The following is a 21,799-nucleotide window of genomic DNA, read 5'->3' as shown; positions in this document are numbered from 1 at the left end:
ATAATGTCTAGTCTTATTTTTTTTTAATTGTGAAGTCTGCAGAAACCAGAGTTGATAGGGATGATATCTAGGGCTTGGATTTGAGTACTGGAGATTTCCATGCATTTATTTCATCTCACATTAAAAAAGGCAGTGGTTTTTGTTCTGATGCTGGCATGAGAGCAGCAATGTAGGGCAGCAATTTTCAACCTTTTTCATCCCATGGCACACATAGACTACTAAAATTCTGTGGCATACCAAAATATATGACCCAGTCATAAATGACATGACCAATAAGGTACAACTCTATTACATTACCTATATATGAAGTCTGTCCAGAAGGTATTCAGCCATGTACTATGAAAAATAGAAACATTTATTGAAGAAGATAGAAGATACAAGAAACATTGTACATAGGACAATGATGCCTCAGTTCCCTTCAAAGTAGGCAACTTGAGACCTCACACAGTTCTCCCAATCTCCATCAGCTGTCCCATCATATTTTCCTGAATCTCATTGAGGGTCTGAAATCTCTTCCCTTTCAAAGGTGATTTTAATTTTGGGAAAGCCAGAAGTTGCAGGGAGCCAAATCTGGGCTGTAGGGGGCTGAATCACCTGGGTGAGTTGATGTTTCACAAAAAAAGCAAAAACAAACAACAAAAAAAAACTGCCTGAGATGTGATGCATGAGTGGGCATGTTGTTGTGATGAAGCTGCCAATCACCAGTTGCCCCTAGCTGCAGCCTTCTGAATCATGCAAATAGTTTCCACAGAGGAATATTCAAACTTAACACAAAATTTGATGCAGAATTGTTGCTCCACTTGCTCAGTCATTTTGAATGTGAAGGACACACAGTATACATGCTCACTCAATGGTGTCTACTGCTACCACTGACTAGTACAGTGAAGTCATCATTTTTCATGCACGAGCATTCCAGCCCACTCTTCTTGGCTGTCAGGTTACATTGATGTCACCCAAACCATTCTCATTATATTAATGATGGCTGGACTTTCCCTGGACAGACCTCATGTTTACGGTTCAAGATAGGGCATTCACCCTGGATGGTTATTGTTGCGTTGACTATTGTCATTTTTATTTTGACAGTCTCAGGGAAAAGAGGTCAGTGGCCCTGACTAAATAGTAAGGTATTGCATGTTTTAAAAATTCTTGCAGCACAACAGCATGCCACTTTCGGCACTCTGTTTGAAAATAACTGGTGTATGGAAATGAGATTTATGTAGTGTGTAGCAGGGTGTTTTTTCTGTGTTTATTTACACACATCACCACTACCACCACCAACCCCCTGCAAACTGTCCCACCAATCTCATTGTGGATCAGAAAAAGAAGGTGAAATTAGGAAAATTCCAGCATATGAAGATGTAGGAATTGGTGGTTGATAGAAGTTGGGGGAGGTGGGATAGTGCTAATACTGGAGAAATGTATTTAAAAATCTAGGAATTTAACCCTTTTCTGTTTTACAAAATGTCTTTTGTCAAATGAGTTAAGCAGGAGAGTGAAGTAACAAAAGTGACATATTACAAGAGAAGTCAGTGCTAAGTATCCCATTTTACAGATGAAGTAACAGGAGACATTTACGTTCCCCCTAGAATGGACATAAGCATAGCAACTGGAAACTATGACTTAAAATGAAAGCTCTGCCACCAATTTGCCATGTGATCCTAAGTGAATGATGTATCTGTTTTCTTTTCTGAAAATCTGGAAGCATCTCATCCTGCTACCCCTGATATTTTCCCTTAAAGGTGAGGCCATCTCTGAGAGATGCCTGGCCAAATCTTATCTGGACTTTACAGTGAAATCTTTAAATTGTTATGGAAAATATAAAATTCTCCATAGAATAAGCAGGATCTATCTACATGACTCTTTTAATTTGTTTCTGCACAGGACCTTATTAGGGCTGAGAAGGACTAAAGCATAGCGTATGCCTGAGCTCTCCATGGATATGCACTGTGTAGTGTGCACTGAGTGTGATGATAGGATAGCATCGTGAAGGACACGGTTCTAGGGTAATGTACCCTTAAAACATTCTTCTTAAAGAGTGGGTGGTTACATTAACTACCAGGTCATCTGTGTAAATTGTGACGGGCACATTTAAACAGAATATCAGGGAAAAAGCAAAAAGCAAATTATATTTATGGAAGGGATAGCCCATCTAGGATGCATTTTCATATCTCTAATCCTTACAAAAAAACCTTGGGAGGTAAATGATAATATGCACATTTTCTATGCATATTCTTTATTTCAGAAAATGAGATTATATAGTTTTATAATCTGATTTCTTCACCTAACATATTTAGCACAAAGTTGTACTTATTTGTCTCCTTTCTTAGTCTGTGAACTCCTTGAAGTTACTAGCTCTACTTCATTCGCTTTTGTTTTTCCAGTGCTTAACATGGTGCTGGGCACAGAGCAAACATTCAGTAAATGATGAGTAACTAAAATTTACTCTAGGAATTAGGACTCTTAGATAATTAGCCTGTAGTCACCAAATCTTTATTTTTCTCTTTTTCTTTTAGCACCCCCCTTTTGAATTATGACAAATTGAGAAGTGCTTAAAAAATGTAAAGTGCTACATATATGCTATGTAGCCAAGTTCAGACTATGTTGAATCTGCATTTACTTACATTATTCTGGTCTGAATCCAGTTGATAATGCAGCTGTTATTTTTATAATCTCATCCTTAGTACATATTTGCACAACAGGCGGTGTCAACTCATCTGAGTTACTTGGTATTATTTGCCTGTTACTCTAAATTACAGAGCTCCATTACTGAAGTAATTATTTGTGGTTAAGAGGGAGTGGTACTGAGAGTGGTGAATGAGTTTTTTAAAATGAGTATCAAAATGGACCCTCTTTAGAAGTCTTTACATTTATCTTGATTTAAGTACCTAGAACAAGTATAAAAAACAGCCCTGCTTCATTTGTTTTGTCAGTTTACCCTATAGAAAATAGTAGACTGAATTAAAAAAATGCATGGGTAAAGAAAATTAGTACTTATTTGTGAGGTTTTGTTAAATGATTACTCCTTGAATGTTCTGCCACTTTATTTTGTGAACCGGACTTAGGGAAAGAAAACTCCTCAGGAATTGAATCCTTTCCTCTTTCTGGGTATGATAATGCACTGCAAATGTTGAGACTATTCTAACTATAATATTTATCTTACAATGAATCCAAGTTGTCAGTAGTTCGAGATCTGGGATTGTGCTTTATTGTTCTATATTCCCAGAGATCCCAATTCATGCCGTGCATCCTGTTGACTCTCAGACATGTTAATTGAACCACTGCTGAACTGCTTGTGTTGGTCTCAAATTAAAAACAAAAACAACAACAAAAAACCCAATACCCTGAAATACCAATACTTAATTTTTAAGTTAAATTCCATGTCTAGTTTCAAATTCTTCTTTACATTTAACAAAATATTTTACTAAAATATAGGTACTGCAAAATCATTGAGAACAGCTTCAGTAAGATTAAACATTTTATAGAGTTATAAAATTTTCATATTTGCACAAAAGTTTTTGTGAGATTACCCATGTTTAACACAGTGGCCCTTTGACCCAGCGGTTACTGAATTTTAGTGAGCGTAGGAATTACTTTGGGGCTGTGCCTTAAAATAGATTTTTAGGCCATACTTTCAGAATTGCTGAATCAATAGATCTGGATGGGACCGAACAGTCTTTAAAAAAGTTTTTTTTAATGAGTACCTCAGGTGCTTCTGATATAGGGAGTCTGAAGATTATGTTTTGATAGTCACTGTTTTCTCCAGTCCTACTTACACAAGACCTTCTCTGACTGCTGTTACTAAGTTGATACAATTTATGTCTGAAATCAGATAGGCTGCAAGAAAAAAAGACATATTAAAAACACCAAAACAACACCAAAGAAATATATATTGCTAAGAAAAGCAGAGGGCATGAATGAAGAGCTAAAAGAGAACAAGTATACTGAGTGAAAAATTAGAAAAAAATTTTAAATTTCTTTTTGATCTACTGCCAAATTTATTTGATTCTGGTCAAGTGGCCTTGCTGCTTTATGTTGTATAAAGTCTAAAGTTAAAAAGTACGTGGAATTTTTCTGTAGTCAAAACCTTGAAATATGAGTTTTGGGGAGTTAGTCATGTCACATGGTGTTTCTGTAAATAGGTTTTGGAAATTTGTGGTCTGTAGTTTGGTCTTGGTTCAATTCATTGTAGTAAGCTACCTTTGTAAAGTGGAAGACATGCTGTCTTCTAAATAATTTCATTTACTTTTCATGCAGACACTATTTTTATACTGACCATCCTTATTCACTGACTGATCTTCTTCAATTGTTATTTCAGGAGAACAGTAAAGTGTTGGCACTTGTGAAAATGTGTTAAATTTAGGCAATTCTATCTCTGATTTACCATTCTGCTACATATGTGGGCAAAAGTGAACTGGTGGGCCTAAGAAATTCAACATTATTTCTTCCTCCTCTGACCCAGAAATACCTTGATTTTGACCCTTTATAATGTGTTAAAGAAGGCTTAGGAAGTATTACATTAAATTGTTGATAAAATATAAAGTTGCATAATCTTAGAATGTTAGAATCTTTAGAGGGAATGGGTGTAGCAGTTCTTGAACACCATCTGTAGCTGGGCTGGCTTTAACAATCACCTGTGGAGCTTTTAAAACATGTAAACTCCTGGCCCGCTCAAGGAGATATGGTTCAGTAGGTTTGGGGTGGGGCCCAGAGATTTGAATTTTATAAAGGCTTTCTAGGTGATTACATAATCAGCTAAGTTTTGGTACAGTTTTCAGCTCAGTGCAAGAATGCTTCTACTACATCCCTGACAGAGTTATCTAGACTTAACTTTGACAACTCTAACAGCAGATCTCTATTTTGTAAAGCAATTTATTCCATTCCTTTTAAAGATTCTCTGGACTGAGCTAAACTCTATCACCTTGTAATTCCCACCCATTAGTATTCTTCCTTTTGGAAAGAAGAAAGAGAAACTAAACTTTCAATTAGTAGTTACCATGGTACACTCACTGTGCTAGATATCACTTCTTTGTGGGCTTGAAAATATTAAACTAGATAGTTTCCTAAACTGCAAAATGGATTATCAGAGTCCATGTAAGCAATTATCAAAATGTGGATGGTGGACACATGGGGACCCATGAGGCCCTTTCAAGGGGTCTGAAAAATCAAAACTATTTTAATCATAATACTAAGGTGCTATTTGCCTTTTTCACAGTGTTGACATTTACCCTGAGGGTACAAAACAATTTTGGACAAACCTGCTGGCACCTTAAATAAATCAGGGCATTGACACCACATTGTATTAATAGTCATTGAATTTTTTTAGTCATCACCACTCACAGGAAAAAAAAAGGTTAGTTTAAATTAGTGCAGATGAAACATTAAAATAATTTATTTTATTAATTCTTGGTCTCTGTGATATAATGGGAAGTATGCAGAAAGCATTTATGCTACATACCCAAGGACGGTGTTTACCTTGAGGAAAATGACTTGTGTGATTGAATTGCAAGTTGAATTAACTGCATTTTTTTTTTCATAGAACATCCTTTTTACTTGAAAGAATGGCTAACAGACACACAATGGTTATTCAGACTTGGATGCTTGGCAGACATCTTCTAAAAAATGAGCAAAGTGTCTGTGCCATTGTAAGAAAATCAACTGACACTGTTTGTTGTCATTAATAAAATTTGAGCTTTCAAGAGAAAATTAGTTGTTTGGAAAATTGGTATCTACCACCATGAGCTTAATGGCTTCCCAATACTGAAAGCTTTTCTGATTGGACTGGTAATGATATGAACAAATTTGATTTTTAAATATATTAAATATTGACATAATGAAATATGTCAATATTTCAAAGATCTGCACAACACAGTGAACTGGTATTTCTCAAATGAATGGATGCATTTTACAAAGTCATGTATGGGTAAAAGATGAATTTAAAAACCAGTGGGATTTAAAGTAACAGAATATAGCCCTGGCTGGTGTGGCTCAGTGGATTGAGTGCCAGACTGTGAACCTAAAGGTCACCAGTTTGATTCCTAGTCAGGGCAAATGCTTGGGTTGCAGGCTGGGTCCCCAGCTGGGGGCATGTGAGAGGCAACTGATCAATAATGTCTCCTGCACATCGATGTTTATCCCCTCTTTCTTCCCACCTCTGCTTCTTTCTCTCTAAAAATAAATAAATAAAATCTTTAAAAAAATTAAAAAATATAAAGTAACAATATAAAAAGTTCATTGATATTCAGGTTTCAGATTACATGTTGTAATTAACCTTTGAGAAACTATTACTTGTCAAATTTTGATATAGTATCAAAGAATAGCTACAATTATGTGGAAAGGCTACTAAAACACACTGCCTCTTTCTAACTTCATATTTGTTTGAATATGAATATTTTTCATATAGTTCCACCAAATCAACATATCACAGATTGAATGCAGTAGCACCTATGAAAATCCAGCTGTTTTTTATTAAACCAGGCATTTAAGAAATTTGCAGAAATGCAAAACAGTGCCTGTCTTCAAATTCCCTTGTTTTGGTAAATATGCTTATATTTTAAAAGTATGTTATTTATGTTACCATGTAAATGATTTTTACTTAATCATATATTTTATTTTAAGTGAATTAAAATTTTTTTTCTGATCTTTAGTTTCTAATGTGACAAATATTGATAAATGTAAGCAAAGCTCTTTGGGACTCTTAATTTTAGAAATATAAAGTAATCCTAAGACCAAAGAGTTTGATGATTTCTGAAGTTTGTTCCAACTAACTGTCTTTAGAACATGCAACCATTTTTTTAATGGTTCCTGTAAAATTTCTTAGCCAATCTCTTCAGCCTACTTGTCAATGTCGCTTCTAAATGGTGGTCTTCAATACTGAAATTATATTGAAGATGTAGGTTGAACAACATAGAATAAATAGGCTACCATGAGTAGGCTTTAATAACTATTTTTGGAGATCTTTAAAAGTAGGAGAAATTCTTCATTTTTAAAGAAATAGGTTTTTGTTCCATGAAAGCAAAGTTTTGGACTAGGTAGCATCTTAAAGTATCTTCCTTGACACTTCAGAAATACTCTTATTTTTGCCCTAGAAGATATAAATACCAATAACTAAACCCTAATTTTTCCTTTCACTATAGTGATGTTCTTCATTATTTGCAAGCACATTTTTAAAATATTGGACATTAACTTAGTATCAATTCCTTTCATGTTTCATTTTTTGTAATCAATTCAAATTCTAGGTAAACTAATCCAACCACCCATTCGATGCTTGAACCTTCTTGCTAAAGCAAATTTAAAAAAGGAGTGAGGGTAAAAAAAGAAATGGGTGTGGCTTAGAGTCAGCTTTAGGCAGGATTTAAAAATTTAGCTTGAAAGCTTTTAAAGTCTAATTATACAGGGAGGTGGCAGTGTTTTTATTTGCTGTTTACCTTTGATCTATTACCTATTTTGGGGAGAGTGGGACATGCTGTTGTGAAAATGTTTACGGTTTCTTCATTTGATGTCAAGATACTTGTTTGAAGTTGCCTTGTAATTCAGAGGTTTTCGTCTGTGTAACTAATATTAATATTTGGCTTTTGCTACCAGGTTAATAGCAAGTTAGCCTGGATTTGGGTGACTGCTTTTGAATGTATAAGTGATATATAAAATTTTAAAAATAGCTTTATTGTTTTGGGACAAATTAGACACATTAAATATAAAAATCTCAATCACACCAACTCATAAGTATAAGAAAGTAAAAATAAGCCTATATCTCACTCAATGTCAACATTTTGTTAAATTGTATTTTATTTTGTGAAAGGTGTGTGTGTATACACATTTGATTTTCTACAAATTTATTGGTTCTTATTATTCAGATTGCTTTTTTATTCAACAATATATTGTGGCCATAATTTTATATCAGTAAATATAGGTTTATATATAATTTTTATTGATTACAGGAATAATGTTATATGTATATATCATAATTTACATGTCCAGTTAGTAAGTTATTTCCAATTTTTGGCTGTTACAAAAGTGCTATAATGAACATACACACATTACAGGTATATATGTTTATTATTATTATTATTATTATTATTATTATTATTATTATTATTTGCAATTAGTCCCTAGAATAACTTTTGAAAGTAGCATAGAAAACTTAAAGGAGATCGACATTAGAAATTTTAACACTTATTGTCTAATTACCATTCAGAAAAGTTGTACCCAATTTATAATCTCGTCAATGGTACATGAAAGTTTATTTTTCCGCATCTTCACCAATACTATTTTTTGACCAGTTTACAAAATATTTTGCCAATTACTGTAGGTGAAAATATTTTATTTACATTTATTTGATGACCAAATAATCAGAAGCATGTCACCACCATGGTCGGTCTATGGCCATGTTGGATTATTGATTAAAAAATTCTTGAGAGGAAAGGCCATATTTATTTATCTATTCTTTTAACTTTTTAAAAAAGATTTTATTTAATTATTTTTAGAGAGGGAAGGGAGGAGAGAGAAAGAGAGAGAGAGAGAGAGATCGAGAGATCAATGTGCGGTTGCTGGGGGCCGTGGCCTGCAACCCAGGCATGTGCCCTGACTGCGAATTGAACCTGCGACACTGGTTCGCAGCCCGCGCTCAATCCACTGAGCTACGCCAGCCAGGGCCATTCTTTTAACTTTTAAATTGAGGTATAATTGACATAGTATAGTTTTAGGTGCACAATATAATGATTTTATTTATTTAAGATTTCTTGTATGTGTTCAGACTGTTCAGTACAACCTCTACCTACTTGCTGAATGAATGAATGAATAAACAAACAGAAAAATGGAACAATCTATGGTTCTGAGGATTCATTTTACTTAACAAATTGTGATTTTTCTAGAACAGATGGTGATTTGGTTTGTCATTTTCTTCTCTGTCTTCTTACTTCTGTGCTGCCCTCAGGACAAAAGTGGCCACTTTTATTTTGGAAATGTTTGGAAATGTCTTCTTCAGTGTAAACTTTTTTAGTTCTCAAAGATGTAGCTTACTTCAAGTTGTGTGTTAATTTGTATGTATGTATGTATGTATGTATGTATGTATTTATAAATATTTTATTTATTTATTTTTAGAGAGAGGGGAAGGGCGGGAGAAAGGAAGGGAAAGAAACATTGATGTGAGAGAGAAACATCCATTGGTTGTCTCTCACATGCCACCAACTGCTGACCTGGCTCATCACCCAGGCACGTGCCCTAACAGGGAATTGAACTAGCAACCTTCTGGTTTGCAGGACAAAGCCCAATCCAGGAAGCCACACCAGCACACCAGTCAGGGCTGTGTTAATTCTTGTGAGTTAATTCTTAACGCTTTGCCCATTGTAATATGTTGCTTGTTTATTCTTAAATTCTCTGCAGAAAGAAGTATGTATTAAATTCTTTTTGTTATAATAATGAACTCTGATTTTAGGAGCTTATACTTTTTAATTATTTGCTACAAAATTCACTAATAGTGTAAATCAGTTGAAAATGAGATTCAGAGCTGTTTTTAACATGTAGCAAGACTGGATTTATATGACAAATGAGATTTATTGACTTCATATTAATGCACATTAAAATATTATTTACCATGAATGTCTGGAATTTGAGTTGTTCCAAATTTAAAATATTTCCAGAGTTAGAAATCCTAACTCTTAGAGTCTAGTGATTAGAAAAAAAAAGAGCTACACATAGCCACAATATTTTCTGCACACACTTTATCTCCCACCATTTAAATGCAAATGAAGGAATGAGATGTATTGTATTATGTCACATAATTTCAATTCATGCTTTAAAAAAATATTTGCTAGAAGGATAGGTGTGATTATTTTGGAAATATACAAGTACTTAAAAACTCTTTTGGATTCTTCCAGAGTTTAGGTTTTGGATATACAACATTTTTCTATTGATTTATTTTGTGGAAACTTCAAAGCTATAATTTATCATTCGAGGTAGGATAAAATTTGAGAAAAACTTGTAACAGAACCAGTATACTTTGCTGGCTTTGCATAGTACACAGAGTGTGTCCACATAGGGTTGTGTGATATCCCAGATAAAACTGCTCTCCTGGATCCTAAGATATCAGAAAGCCATGAGGAGGAGAAGGATGTAATACTAAAAATAAATGACAGAACTACCTTTCCCTGGCCAGACTCTCCAGTACTTCTCACATCTGTGGAAGTAGGCATTACAGAGTTGCTGGAAACTGGATTGGGGAAGGCCTGAGACACCATTCCCTACAAAGAGAAGGAGGTCTGGTGAAGAAACCTAATGGGTATATTCACCATTGATACTTAAAGCTGTCCAAAAGCCCAGGACAGATTCATTATCTATCAGCCCTACTCAAAAATACAATAAATTCTCTGGGTCTTTTAGGAAGAAGTGTATTTTAGGAGCTAGGGAAGGGCTGAGTTAGGTATTTATTTTGTATCTCAACTTAATTCAGATGCCATACCTAATTTATTATGGCCATTTGTACTATAAGTGCAACATTGGGAGTAGTGGTTCCTACAAATGATGTTAATCAAGATTCTGTTTTTTTTTTTTTTTAGAATGGATTTTATTTAAATCTAGTTAGGTAAATAGGTTAACTAAGCTAGATGTTTACTGGCTGTATTTTTTAAAAAGTAAGGATTGAATCAAACCAATCCCTAGAGTCTAAGAAAGTTTCTGACTAAATTAGGAACCTAAGCTCCATTATTATTTTCAGTTGAACACTGCTTATAGCCATCCTCATATTTGGGAAAGAATACGGCCTTTGCAACAAAGTTTCTTTGTTTTCATGGAACTAAAAATGGGCTGTATTTAGACCAAACAATAAAAATAAACTACCAAACTACCTTCTAATGCATGGGGGTTCTGGAGAGGGGAAACCATAGATATTTAGAGGCATAAAGTGACTCATTGTGCTAGTTAAACTTTTTACAAGGCTAGCCCTGTGTGTTTGAGTTGCATCTGTTACCTCTTCGGCCAGAATTAAAGTATGTGCAAGCAAAAGAATTTTGGATTGAGTCGTAGCTCATACAGAATGCATTGTATACATTGTGTATAACCTAAGAGTCTAAATGGGTTCCACACTTTAGGTAGAACAAAAACTGCATCCTTTCATGTTTATTCCACCTACAAGGTGTTCTTGTTGAAGGCAATCAAGATATTTTCTGTGACGCTAATTCATTTTAACTTGCAGACATAAATTAAACAAGTTTTTCCAATGTAATTTGTAGGCCTTTATTTCCCTTTTAAAAAAGACATTTTTTTCCTTTTGTTTTTACTTATGCTTTTAAACACCAGCTTTATTGCTGACAATTGTTTTTTAAAAGCCATAATGGCTAGAGATATTATATTCTTAGCAGTAGAACAATGAAATAATTGTTTCTTTTGTTATCTATCTTAGAAGAAGTTGTAAGAGCGATGGGGACAACTGTCTGAGTCAAAAATAGTATGATATGTAATCAGAATGTATACTTCTTTAATAAAATATATGAAGACAATTTACTTAACCTTTTCATTTCATTTTCTGTCTAAATTTTCAGGTCACTTTCATGAATTCAAAGGCAATTTACCAGTGATTTCTGGGTGCTGGGGCTGATTTTTTTTTTGCGTATTTGTAAGTATTGGTTTATTTATTACTCTTCTCATTGTGTAATGAAAGTTATACTTTGTAAACAAGTTCTTAACTCTTTTTGTGTATGAATTTTTATTAGTTTTTTTGTGTTTTTAAAGTGTTATTTATTTTTTGTGTGTTTTCTTAAGGGGAATATAGAAAAAAATTTTAGCTGTTGAGAAAAAAGCCTCAGTTTGTTGTGATTTCCATTGAAACAACACAATGGCCCATTACAATCAGCTGAAAGAATAAATATCTTACTTTTTGAAGATGGGGCTCAATTGTAGGAATGAATTACTTTAAAGGGGAGCTAATCTATATGCACATGAATAATTTACCCTGGTAAATTCTTACAGTTTACTGTTTGCCTGGATTGAAAAGTACCCTGTGAATTGTGCTCACAGAAAAGATGTGAGATGATATAGAATTCAAAGAGTTACCAGTATAGGAGGATTATGTGCTAAGGAACTAAAGACTCATTTAGTAAATGTATAATATATATCAGATTAGGGGTATTCCTGCTTTCTTCACCATCCCCCAAACAATATTAACTAAGATACTTTTTCTCAGGAAAGAAGGTAAATTCAAGAAAAAAATTGAATGAAACTTAATGATCAATTAAAGTACTTTGGATGTTATATTCATATATTTGTATAGAAGTAGTTTAGAGTATGTGGCAGGTATGAAACATGTTTGTAAAAAGATATTGTATTTAGGTAGAGTCTAAAATACATTTATCTGTGTACCATATTGCAAACCATTGTCATCTAAAGGGCTATTTTACATTTGGTAATAATAAAGACATAATTTTTTTTAATCAAGTTTTGTATTTTTTTAAAGATTTTATTTATTTATTTTTAGAGAGGGAAGGGAAAGATAGAGAGAGAGATAGAGAGAGAGAGAGAGAGAGAAACATCAATGTGCGATTGCTGGGGGCCGTGACCTGCAACCTAGGCATGTGCCCTGACTGGGAATCGAACCTGCGATGCCTGGTTTGCAGCCTGCGCTCAATCTACTGAGCTACGCCACCCAGGGCAGAATCTCTTCCTGTTAGTATATCCCTATAAAGGAGTTTTAGAGAATATATGTCTAGGAAAGTATTTTTTAAAAAAGTAACATTATAAGTTAGATTTTAAGTTACTCAGTATTTAAGCAAAAAGCAGCCAAAATTTATTTTAAAACCAGCTTTACCTTTCTTTTAGTAGTAGCAGTAATTGGAGCTGGCATTTACAATGAACTTTAAAAAAATGGACATGAATATTTAATATAGTTTAATACATTTTGTACATTTTTAATGCTTTCAGAATGTTATTTTTATAAAACTATCAATTCACATATTACTTTGCTGACTTAATTCTAATGTAAAACAAAATACTAAACTACATGGTTCATTGGGATTAAATCTAAGCTTTTAATTTGTGCAGGGTATCATAGTGAGGATTAAGAGGCAAAGAAGATGGAGAAAGACATGTAAAGTATCTATGAAGGGCTCTCAAGAAAAAGGATAATTCTAAGGAGCTGAGCTTATCTTGCTAGAAATCTGAGTGAAGGGAAATAATTTTGAACTTTCCTAATCTTATCTTAGTTACTTTATCTTTTCTTTTACCTCCTTTCTCTCTCCTCTCATATCATTCAGTCATTCCTTTTAGTAAGTTTTTAAGATGATTAAATTAAAGAATGACAAATACAAAATAATTACTGGCATTTTAACTAAGATGGCCTTCATTGAAATATAATTTACATTTGTCATCACCTAAAGACTCTTTTTCCTGAATTCTTTACTCCCTACCTCAATTGTACTGACTAGTTTGAATGGAGGTGATCCAAATAGCTGAGATTTTTCTTGTGATCTAACAAAAGGATGCTAAAAATAGAAGAAGGAGCACTATGGGTATAGTTTTCATACGGTTATTTCTGCAATTCAACTTCAAATTTTGTCCTGATCACTTAGGCAAAAGTAACGCTAATCATTCAGGCCTAAAGTAATTGTATTCTAGTCTAGTCATATGCTAGTTTAGGGCATAGGCTTTGTTGTCCTTTGGTTGGTGGTCTCAGGCTTCATTAGGGTCATCTTCTGACTGTGGAACCTTCTTATTAAAGAAATGTAGAGGGATACTGTGACTAAGATAAGTCGGATAAAATTAACATGGCATCCAGAATGCTTGAGTTCCTATTTCTTTCAATTATTGCTGAAACTGTCTATCACTTACACTGAATGATGAGGCAGCTAAAAAAATAAAAGTATTTATCTAGTCTGGCTTAAGAACAAGCAAATGGGATCAGTGACAATGGCTTCTTTTAGGAACTTTAATTTCCATGTCCTGGAACTGCTTATTTGCTACATGATCTAAAGCAGAAAGTTATACCTCATGGCCATGGGAAGGTTTCTTAGTAAGGTGTGCAGAAGCCGGTCTGTGAGATAAGGAAGGTTGGATATTGTTTTGCACATCCATAATGAATGGGCCACACCAAGGGTGTGTGAGAACCGATTGGAATCTTAACCTACTCACATCTACTACCTAGGTCAGAAGAGGAAAACACTGTGAAGGAAAATGGCTATCTTTACAGAAGCTCAAAGCGTCTACAGAAGCTCAAAGCATCTTACTGTAGGGTTTTTTTTTTTCCTCTTGAAAAAACAAAACCACCCTTTTCTCAAAGTAGTCATTGTTAACAAGACTTTGTTTTCTTTGTTAATATCCCACATTTAGTTTTTTATCTTTAATTAAAAAATAATTATGGAATTCTGACCATTCAGTTTTACTAGGGCAATACATGATTGATTAAAAACAAAACAAAATAGAAATAGATTATTAAATAACCTGCTTTTTCAGGTTACCCAAACGTTTTTAGTGATTTGAAAATAAACTACCTTTTATAAAATTCTATTTCTATTTATGGTCTCTCATACCAACCTTTTCCCTTAAAAAAGGTTAAAAAAAGTATTTTATTGTCTGGTACAAAAAGTGATTATTGCTTAGCTCATGCTCAAGGCATTAGTAATAACAATATTTTAATTTGGTGTAAAACTAATTTTTGCAGACATTAAATTGGCTTAATTTTGTACCTCTGTGAAGTGAGTGGGAATTATTCTAATTTTTGCAGAGTAGCAGGACTGAACCTTTTAGTGCTCTTTCCTAATACCAAGCTGTTCTCTCTCACAGAGTATTTTAGCTTTCTTTGTTGTCGTTGATCACTATCTCAGTCTCCACTTGATTGCTGTACAAATATTTTTAAAAAGTTGAGTTAGAGTAAGTTAAGGAGGAGATTGTAGAGAGCCTTCCACCACTTTACTTCTTATCTTCCGGGATCATTTGCTCCACCCTGACACTTGCCTATCTGCCTTTTCCCAAACTGTCACAGGCCATGCTTCTGCTGAAATTTTTGAATTGTATAAAATTTTAGGAAGCAAAAAGAAAAAAAATCACAAATTCATCTCATTTTGTGTTTTTAAATGGAAAGAAATCAATTTCAAACTGAGCATAGCTCAGTCCAAAGCTCCCTCAGTGAGAACATCTGTGATTTTTAAGGACAAGTAGGTCTAAGTGCATTATCTTTAAAAAATATTATTCCAGGCTAATCTTGACATAGAGCAGGTAAATAAAAAAGATGAGCTGTGAAAATCCACAAACAGGGCTTGAATGCCATTTTCCATGACAACGGGAGCTGCCCCATGAAAGCATTAACGCTGGGAATGTAAGGAATTTAAAATTGTGCCTTCTCAGTTTTACAGTTGTGTGCTCATGTTAATTAGAGATATACTGACATTTGAAGTATCTACATTAATACACACAGCTACTATACATTTGTGAACTGTGGTTAGAAATCTACTTTAATTGAAAGCAGTTTGCTAATCTGGATGTGTATATCCATTACATTTTAAGCTTTTAAAGTTTTATATACTAGTGCCCTTAGATACTTGTTCTTTCTGCTCACTTCACTGTCTGTTTCTAATTTGTACCTGAAAAAGTAGCCTGGCCTATTTTTAATCTTAGTTGTGTTTGCGAGCAATATTGTTAGAATTATGAGAAAAAATATTTTTAATAGAGTCCTTTACTTGCTGTAGTTTGAATCTTTCTTCCCTCTCTGACTTTCTAAATTGTTGTTTTTTCTTGCAAACCTTTAAGAAGGCCTAGCATGAAAATAAGGTAGCATTTAGGTTTATGGAATTTGTTTCACTGGCTTTAAGCACTACAAAGCTGCTCTTCATAGTCATGCTTTGGTTTTATCTAGAAAAGCGCACATTAGAGACCTTGATGGGATGAACAGTGAAGAGACATTCTGGTTTTTCTAGAGTAGCTGAATTTCATCCTTCTCTCTTGATGTCAAGCCACATATTTTAATCTTTGATTTGCAAACATATTCACAGTAGCTTGATGACTTCTTGAGGTCATCTTTTAACTCTAGAGGTTTTGCTTTGTCTTACACTTAAAGGAAGACTTGTCATCTCTTTTTTGCAAGCTTGTATTTCTTAAGAATCTGCTTGTCAGGATTTTTAACTTAATTGTTTTGTGTGTGTTGTCTAATGAAACACCCACACTTATTTTTGGACCAGTCCCTGAATATTACACAAGACCAGTTAGAATGAAGCTTCCTTTTTGTTGCACCAGAACAAACTGCTCTAAAAAGTTTGTAATACTCTGTACTTGTTTCATTAAACCATTTTACTGGCACCATTAAACCACTGAAACCTGGGACCATTAAAACTTACTCAGTACTATTATTATGATTAAGGCCTATTTTTACCCTTTATTACTTTTTTCACTGTACTAAGTTCCTCTTTTTATTCTTTCATGATGCTTACTACATATTGTGCCATCACAGCAAATTTTGGAAATTTTAAGTTAATTGCTCAATTATCAGTGATAGTCATGAAGCACTTGAAACTTGCACAGTGGTAGACTTAAAAATTTCAAAATAAGTTGGTGTGTCATAATCTTAAATGTGAAACATGCCAATATCTGCAGTCATAAAAATACACCGCCTGAGCTAGGCATTTCAGGGAAGACTAAAACTGACTCTTAAAATCAGGGCTTTTGTCTGGCACTGAAGTGTGTCATCTTTGCTCATTTCAAACAACATGTCTAAATTTGATCTTGCCTAAAAATTTGGTCCTGGTTATAAAGGAAAAGGGAAGTAAAACTATTGATTCTGTATGAATGCCTTGCTGGAACCTCACGATCATGATATTCACTGGAAAGTGGAATTTGGTGTGAGGTAGAACCGTGCTGGATGCCAGTCAATGAGGCTGACTTACTAAAGAAGAGAATGACCTCTTTATAATGTTTCTTTACTCATGAGGCAATCCTCTAATCAGAGGACAGTGTTACAGTGAAGGCAGTATTTTGATGATTTATTTATATTGAAAAAACCCGATGAGAACAATGACACTTTGGAGACTTATTTTGAATCCTACACAGTAATATTCTCAGATGCCTTTAAGATAACTTACACATTATGGCAAAATAATTATTGTAACTCATTTGGCAACTAGGCAAATTATCATTAAATTTTGCATTAGTATTCAGTTTCGGGTTTTCTCTAAACTAATATAGTGCCAACAGCTCTTTTTTAGATGCTATTATGGTTCTTTTACATTTTTATAGTATTGTAGTAAAGCTGAATTTACTGGCTACATTTGAAGGTGGAGTAGAGCAATACAAGAGTCAACATTAAAGTGATTCAGTGCCCTTTGGAGAAAAATTCTTTTTAACTTGAGATTGGAAACAATGTGGGGCTTGGGGATAGTTTAAGAGTGGCTAATAAATTTGGATATTCCCCCCAAATGCTGTTCTCTCAATCTCTTTTAACCAAGAAAATAGGCTTAATCATCTTCCAGTATTCTTATACAACTGTCATTAAGATTTAAAGGTATTAAATATATACAGAGAAGGGGAAATAAAGCCATAATTTGAACTGGGTGGTGGTCTTAAATATAAGGAAGTAAAGGAGTATCAATAAGTATAATAATTATGCACAGCTAGCTATTATTTTATAATGTAATAATCTATTTGATATGAAATATAAATGGTCTATAACTCAGTAGAAAGCAAAGTCACTGACTTAAACATTTCTATAGAAATACTTTAGAAACTATTCAGTTTATAAAGATTGAATAATCAACAAATTCCAGTTCTTTTTGTTGTATGCTTGTCTCTACATATGACTTTCAGCATATAGTTTCATTTGAAGGACATATTCATGTTATCTATCTCAGGGCATGGGTATAAATGTTTACACTTCAACAAATTTTTGCCAGCTCCAAACATCAAAATGTGAGTTAAATATTGCTGGTAAAGATAAAAACATTTTCTATGTTCTGTTTCTCTTTCTTTCTCCCTTCCTTCTCACTTCTCTTCTTCTCTTCCCTCCCTTCCCTTTTCTTCTTCTTGTGTTCTGTTTCTTCCTCTCCCTCTGTTTCCCTCTCCATCCCTCACCCCTGTCTGATTCAAACACACCATGTGTTTGACTTCAGAACATATCTCTCCAATTCTACAACACCAGCTTTTCACTTTATTTTACTTTATTTTCACTTTATTTAGAAAAATTTTTATTGTAAACTTATTTGATAAAATTTCTATAGGTTCAGCTGTGTCAGAGCACCTCAAATCTGTTTACATTTTTGTCTGAGAACTCGTATTTTGCTCTGAGATTGAATGCAATGAAAGACGTCTTGTCTTTTTCTCACCCTCTTGGAATATTGTACAACTTTATGCTAACAGTTCTCTCCAGAAATACAGATTTCATACTTTAGGCTTTTGGGTTTCTATTCTTACAGAAAGAGAATGCCTTTATCCTTTCTCTGAGATTGTCTTTTCACATAGGTGCTTGTGCTGCTGTATTGACTTCCAGTAGTGGGCACAATGATTGTTGCTTGACCTGCTCATTTTTTTTCTGGAGGAGACATGTGTCACTCATTTAGAGAGAGCCTGTGGGAAGAGCTGGGCTCAAACCAAGGAGCTATTATCCTGGCAGGTGCCAGGCACTGGAGCTTGGTTTGCTCATTAAACCAGTGACCTTACCTCATTTTTTACTGCTTGATTTTTTCCTTGTTATTAATAAATATTATTTTCAAGAAGTTTTTTAATATTGGTTTTTGCATAACACCAGTGACCATGTTTATTTCCTTTTATTCCAGGTGAAATTAAAAAAAAATCCTTAATGTGCCTTTCTATTCTATTTCCCAGGAAGGGTGGCAGTGTAAGCATATTGACAGTAAATGCAAGGTTTGTTTCATCTCATAATGCAGAAAGGTATCATTGTATCTGGGCTCTCAGTAGTATGATATGGTCTTGCATGCATCCATTTTGAGGCTGTGTAGGTGTGGTTAGGTCAAATAGGAAGTGTGTGTCTCCTAGATATATTAGATAGATATATATTTAAATCTTGATGTCTACTTAAAGTATCCTATATCAACTCCCAAGAAGGTACAAGAAACAGATTTCTATGATGTAAAGCAATAACCATCTTTACTAGACCAAATTGTCAACCTTGGAAATTCTGACTGTATGGAATTTATCATTTGAAGCAGTCTAGAATACTTGGAACTTAGTATCTTAATGAGGAGTGATCTGACCCAATAGCATCTTCATGCTGGATAGTATAATCTGTGGTCAACCTAATGCCTAACTTGCTTCCTGAGAACTATTTAAAGATGTTTTTCTAGTTACGACAAATCCTTTTTTGGGTAGCAAATATTTTCTTCCCAGGAGACTGCTTAGTATCTGTTGGAAATCAATTCAGTGTCACAAATATATAGTGAGTATTGACTATATTTATTTAAAGCACAGCATTAGATGCTGCATTGGAAACAAATGCACAAGGATAAAGTTCCCACCATTAATAACTTTGGAATCTAGACATAATTATTGAACCTTATTGTTTTGTGTGTCCCTAGTGTCTAACTTAGTGCATGACTCAAAGGAGGAATTAATGCATGTTAATTAAGTTGCATTGATTATTGCAGAGGAGATAAGCAGAGGAGAGATATAATTCCCCATACAAAATATGTTAAGTGTCTTAATAAAGTAAAAAATATCATGCTGGGGGTTTGAAAGAGTTAAAGATATGTCCCTTTAAGAAGGGACTAAAGAATCAGGCTTTTTGATGTTCTTTGAAAGTAGAGTAGAATTTTTTCAGTGAAATGGATGAAAGGATGAAGAGAGAGGAGTACCCTGGTAGTGAGGGGAATAGCAGGAACATGGTTATGGGGCAAACAAATAGAAGTAGGGAAAAATGGGATAGGTAACAAGGAGAAATACAGTTTGATTGAGGTATCGGTTATGTATAAGCTAGAATATTTAGTGTAATCATATCATTGTGGCCCATAAGGCTGAGTTAAGGCATTTGCTAGATCTTTGGAGGCCATCACAACCAAATATCCAGTTGTAAGACAAGAGATTTGATTTTGAAAAATTAGTTCGGCTAGCAGAGTAATTAGTGGGGAAAAAAAAGACCTGAGACTTTTGGTCAAGTTGGAGGCATAGACAGACATACTTTGCCTCCTTGTCCAACTACAAAAGGAATTACAACTAAATCTCAAAACATGTAACACCCAGAACTGTCAAAAAATCGATCTGTATGGAAGTCCAACAATGAAGGACTTAAAAAAGCCACATTCATCCAGGTGGGTAGGAAGGGCAGAGAGATGGAGACGGGTTGGAGAGGTGAGGAGGTGTGTGTGACATGGAGAGACAGCGGCAGAATGGACACAGGTGGCCCCACATTCATGTGTCATGGATAAAAATCAGGAACAGGAGTGAGTGATCCCAGTCTCAGGCCAGACTGCACAGTCCAGGGCTCCAGCACTGGGAAGATAAATCCTCATAACTTCTGGCTATAAAAAGCAATGGGGGTTGGGGTAGCAGAAGAAATGGCCGGATTTTCAGGAAACTTCACTTAAAAGGCTTGCATGGTCTTAAAATGTATGCAAACCCACCCACTCTGGGATTCAACACTAAGGCAATAGCTGGAAGGGAGTCAGTCACATATGGGAAGTGGGTGAAGTGACTGGATATAAGGCAAGTGCTGGCAAACCCCTGGAAGCCAGGCAGCAGCCCAGTCCTCTCTCAGAGCCCTCCCCCAACACAGAGCCACAAAGTGGTAAAGTGGGTTGCCCCACCATGGCAATTACCTAAAGCTCTGCCCCACACGATTGACAGGTGCCTTTTATAGGGAGTCAAAGCAGTTCTTCCTACTACACAGGGAGGCTGCCAGATTGAGGAGACCAAGAAATATGGCCCAAATGAAAGAAAAGAACAAAACCCCAGAAAAAGAACTAAACAAAGTTCTGATAGGGATAACTCTATCAGATGGAGAGTTCTGGGATAACCAACCTATCAGATGGAGAGTTCAAAACACTGGTGATCAGGATGCTCAGAGAACTCCTTGAGTATGGCAACAACATAAAGGGAGAAATGAAGGTCACACTAAGTGAAAAAACTACAGGGAACCAACAGTGAAGGGAAGGAAGCTGGGATATAAATCAGTGATTTAGAGCATGAGGAAGAAATAAACATTCAATCAGAACAGAAAGAAGAAATAAGAATTCAAAAATTTGAAGATAGTATCAGAAGACTCTGGGACATCTCCAAACATGCCAATATCTGAGTCATAGGGATGCCAGAAGGAGAAGAGGAAGAACAAGAAATTGAAAACTTACTTGAATAAATAATGAAAGAAAGCTTCCCTAATTTTACAAAGGAAACAGACATACAAGTCTAGGAAGCACAGAGAGTCCCAAACAAGTTGGACCCAAAGAGAACCACACGAAGACACATCATAATTAAAATTCCAAAAGTTAAAGATAAAGAGAGAATCTTAAAATCAGCAGGAGAAAAGCAGGGAGTTACCTACAAAGGAGTTCCCATAAGATTATCAGCTGATTTCTCAAAGGAAACTTTGTAGACAAGAAGGGACTGGCAAGAAGTATTCAAAGTGATAAAAAGCAAGGACCTTTAACCTAGATTACTCTGTCCAGCAAAACTATCATTTAGAATTGAAGGACAGATAAAGTGCTTTCTAGACAAGGTAACACTAAAGGAATTCATCATCACCAAGTCATTGTTACATGAAATGTTAAAGGGACTTATTTAAGAAAAAGAAGATTAAAATGATGAACATTAAAAAGGCAGCAAATTCACAACTATCAACAACTGAATCTAACAAAACAAAACAAAACAAACTAAGCCAACAACCATA

The 21,799-nt window shown here is 34.6% G+C and overlaps 1 protein-coding gene across 5 annotated transcripts in view; it reads left to right on the top strand.

Moving 5' to 3' along the window:
* The window catches only part of SOX6 (SRY-box transcription factor 6), a 607,033-nt gene that overhangs the window by 104,133 nt on the left and 481,101 nt on the right, over nt 1-21,799 (top strand). For all 5 annotated transcript variants that reach the window (XM_045825240.1, XM_045825238.1, XM_045825237.1 and 2 more), the window contains exon 2: nt 11,532-11,605. The gene's annotated coding sequence lies outside the window, so the exon portion shown is untranslated. The remainder of the gene's footprint in view (nt 1-11,531; nt 11,606-21,799) is intronic.

The sequence above is a fragment of the Phyllostomus hastatus genome, unplaced genomic scaffold (genome assembly GCF_019186645.2).
Source record: "Phyllostomus hastatus isolate PE091 unplaced genomic scaffold, TTU_PhHast_1.1 phas_scaffold_585, whole genome shotgun sequence".
NCBI classification, from domain to species: Eukaryota; Metazoa; Chordata; class Mammalia; order Chiroptera; family Phyllostomidae; genus Phyllostomus; species Phyllostomus hastatus.
Note: the sequence above shows the minus strand (reverse complement) of the source record. Positions and strands in the feature narration are given on the sequence as shown.